This window comes from Mirounga leonina, unplaced genomic scaffold (genome assembly GCF_011800145.1).
Source record: "Mirounga leonina isolate KUSES-001 unplaced genomic scaffold, KU_Mleo_1.0 Mir_200, whole genome shotgun sequence".
NCBI classification, from domain to species: Eukaryota; Metazoa; Chordata; class Mammalia; order Carnivora; family Phocidae; genus Mirounga; species Mirounga leonina.
The window spans coordinates 24,566,301-24,570,344 of NW_023270503.1; the positions used below are offsets into that span (position 1 = coordinate 24,566,301).

Below are 4,044 nucleotides of genomic sequence, written 5' to 3' on the forward strand. Positions count from 1 at the left end.
AAACGGAGCCTCAGAGAAGTTAAGTGACTTGCCAAGGACACAAAGCTAATTAGTGACAGAGGTGGGATTCAGATCCAGATACCTCCTCCCACCTAATCACTCTGCCTTATTCCTCCCTGAGCACTTAGCTTCTTTCTTCTCCGGTTTCCTCATCTGTAAAGTGGGCCCTGGGGAGGAGGATTAGCGAGAGAATGCACAGATAAAAGCCACTTGGCATAGTAGCCAACGCTCATTCAACCTTCAGTAAATATTTGCCGAGCACCTACTAGGAACAGCCAGCCTCTTCCAGCCTTTGGGAGGCAACAGGTAACAGAAACCAGCCCCTGCTCCCGAAGTGGATACTGAGCCAAGGGTTAGGAGGAGAATGGGCTAGAGTAACAGAGAAAGTGCTCCACAGTCGCACCCACTTAAGTCCTACCTACGGGTTGTAGGAGCTTGGGTTCTGGTGTTCTCTGCACCTGGATCTAGAAAATGGGAAGAACCCAGAGGGGAGCTGCCTCACAGAGAGGCCCCCCTCGCAGGTGAGCAGCCCTGCTCCCTCTCCCCTGACAGCAGCGCAGCGCCTGCCCCCCCCCACCCCCCGCCCCTGCCGCCTGCCGCCTGCCAATGGGGATGGGCACACACTTCGCTTCCTGTTCCCTCTCTTCCCAGGACCTACAGCCCGCGCTCCTTGTTCAGTTGCCAACTGACAGCTGCCTAGCCTCCCTTCCCGGTACAGCCCTGAATCTGATGCAAGAATCTCGGGGGTCATAAGAGCCTGAGGTTCAGGGAACGGTTTGGAGGCCGTGATGCAGCCCTGAGGGGTAAAGCCCCAGCTCTTCACTTTCAAAAGGAGGGACAGATTTGCTTCTCAGGAGTGGGTGGGCTTCTGGTCAAAACCAGGGAGTTCCTCACAGAGGGACAGGAAAATCAGGTTCTAACGCTAGGAATACAAAATAATCCCAGTTGGAGCCTTTCTTAAGCAGTGAGGACATTATTTTATTTAATTTAATCCTCTGTGTGTATAAAACCCCATTTTCTAGTTGATAAAACTGAGGCTCAGAAAAGCAAAGTAACTTGTCCAAGGAATCCAGAGCCCCTCCTCTTCTCTACCTACAGTTGCTGGGCTGTAAGCCAGGGCTGGACCGCCAGCCCCAAGTGTAACCAGACGCAGAGGAATTGAGGGAAGAGACTCTTTCTTGCACCTCTCCTGGGTCGTTGCTGCTTTTGTCACTCCTTCTTGGGGCAGTGCCAATGTGTCAGGAGATGGGGTCAGGTCCTCCCTAGCTCCCCATTGCTGCTTCCAGAACATCACTCTGCCACTTTTTTGCAAAAGCCCCTGCTCCATCCACTGTGCCGCCCTCCCCCCTCCATGAGTGCTGTTCACTGACATCCCAGCACCGCTTCTCACTTGTTGAGGCCTTTTGGCATCCCAATTCCTAGTGCACACCGGGCAACTGTGAAAGTCCCAGCGTCTCCCTCCATTCTACAACCTTCACACGTCAACTCTCATTCTCCTCTGCCTGAATCCTTGTTCCCATCTTGGACACCGTCACCACCCCTAAGGGCTCGCATTATCCTTTCCGAACTTGTCTTCTGCTCCCTTTGTTAAACTGTTCCTTAGACAACTGTTCTTCAATCCCCAGTCAACTGACCCTGAGATGTTTTTCCCACCTGTCAGCCCCCTTGTGTCTTCATTCTCTTCCCTTTTTCAGCCCAGAGTCTCTGCTTGATCAGATCATTTTAACTTCTTACCCTCTGTCTTTTGTGGTTACACTTGCCTGGCAAAACCCTAACCCTGGACCTCTGATGCAAGAAGGCTATCTTAAGGGGTGCCTGGGTGGCTCAGTCAGTTAAGCGTCCGCCTTCGGCTCAGGTCATGATCTCAGGGTCCTGGGATCCAGCCCCACGTCGTGCCTTGCATCAAGCTCCACATCATCGAACCCCCGAATCAAGCCTGCTACTCACTCTCCTTTTGCCCCTCCCTTCCTTGTGCTTTCTCTTGCTCTGCTCTCTCTCTCAAATAAATAAATAAAATCTTAAAAAAAAAAGAAGAAGGCTACCTTAGCACATATGTTTACCACTCAAAAATCCTTTTAAAATGACAGAGAAGGGCGCCTGGGTGGCTCAGTCATTAAGCATCTGCCTTTGGCTCAGGTCATGATCCCAGGGTCCTGGGATCGAGCCCCGCATCGGGCTCTCTGCTCAGCGGGAATCCTGCTTCTCCCTCTCCCACTCCCCCTGCATGTGTTCCTGCTTGTGCTCCCTCTCTCTCTGTGTCAAATAAATAAATGAAATATTTAAAAAAATGACAGAGAAAAAATATACTAGAGTTTTAAAGCAGATTAGACTATACTAATGGCAAAACCCAACAGAGAAGAGGAATCCATGATCCCATAGAGGAAGTCACTAAAAGTGTGAATCTTCCATAAAAGAACCCTAGATTTCCTGCTAATGTCGGGAACAAGGCAAGCATGTCACTCTCATCATCCCTGTTCAACATTGTGCTGACGTTCTGGCCAGTGTTCTAAGGCAATAGTCAAAGGGCATCCAGAATTGAAAAGAAGAAGTAAAACTGTTTCCAAGATGGCATGAATTTCCATGTGGAAAATCTGGTGGAATCTAAAACATAGCTGTTGGAACTAATATGTGTGTTTAGCAAGATTTTAAGTATAAGATCAACATACAAAATCAATTGTATTTCTTTTTTTTTTAAGATTTTATTTATTTATTTGACAGAGAGAGAGAGAACACAAGCAGGGGGAGTGGGAAAGGGAGAAGCAGGCTCTCCGCTGAACAGAGAGCCCAACACAGGCCTTGATCCCAGGACCCTGGGATCATGACCCGAGCCAAAGGCAGACACTTAACAACTGAGCCACCCAGGTGCCCCAAAATCAATTGTATTTCTATATACTAGCAATGAACAACTGGAAATAGAAATTTAAAAAAATAATATCATGTACAGTAGCATCAGAAAATATTAAGTACTTAGGGAAAAGACTGATAAAGAATAATCAAGACCTACACACTAGAAACTACAAAACTTTGCTCAGAGACCTCAGTAAATGAGAAGCTATACTATGCTCATGGATCAGAAGACTCAATACTTGTCAAGATGTCAGTTCTTCCCAAACTGATGTATAAATTCAACACAATCCCAGTCAAATACCCAGCAGCCTTTTTTTATAGAAATTGAAAAGTTGATTCTAAAATTCTTATGGAAATACAATGGATTTAGGATAGCCAAAACAACTTTGAAAAAGAAGGTGGGGAGAGTTGAAGGGCGCTTTCCCCTGGCTGGCAGCGCTGAGGCCACCCATGGCTGGAGTTACTGTAAAAAAATGTGAACCAGCAGGGGTTCATCAGAGCTCAGGCAGCCTTCCTCAAAAAGCTTGGGAAGCTGAAGTTTCCTAAATGGGTGAACACAGTCAAGCTGCCCGAGCATAAAGAGCTTGTTCTCTGCGATGAGAACTGGTTCTACAGATGAGCCACTTCCACAGAGCAGTGCCTGTATCTCTCGGGCTGCACCAGGTTGGCTCCATGACCAGGATCTATGGGAGACATCAGAGAAATAGCGTCATGCCTAGCCACTTCAGTCAAGCTCCAAGAATGTGCCACACAGGGTCCTCCAAGCCCTGGAGGTAAGTTACAGACAAGAACCAAGATGGGGGCCACAAACTGACACCTCAGGGACAGAGGTCTGGACAGAATTTCTGGACAGATGGTGACTGCCAACAAGAAGCATTAGAACAAATGCTGGGTTGCTTCATTTGTGGAAGAAAAAACAAGTTGAAGAACTTACACTACTTAATTTCAAGATTATTAGAAAGCTACAGTAATCAAAGTAGTAAGTATCCTGTTGGCATCAAGATAGACAAATAGACCAAGGGGAAGAGAATAGAAGGTCTATAAATAGACCCACGCATATATGGGCAATTGATTTTCAACAAAGATGCAAAGGCAGTCTAGTGGGGCAAGGATAGTCCTTTCAACAAATATCCTGGAGTAAATGAATGTCTATGTTCAAAATAAAATAACTCACACTGTATACAAAAATTAACACAT

The 4,044-nt window shown here is 47.0% G+C and overlaps 1 pseudogene; it reads left to right on the forward strand.

The window, feature by feature from the left end:
• Window positions 1-3,069: 3,069 nt before the first annotated feature.
• On the forward strand, window positions 3,070-3,727 carry LOC118025060 (annotated as a pseudogene).
• Window positions 3,728-4,044: the final 317 nt, after the last annotated feature.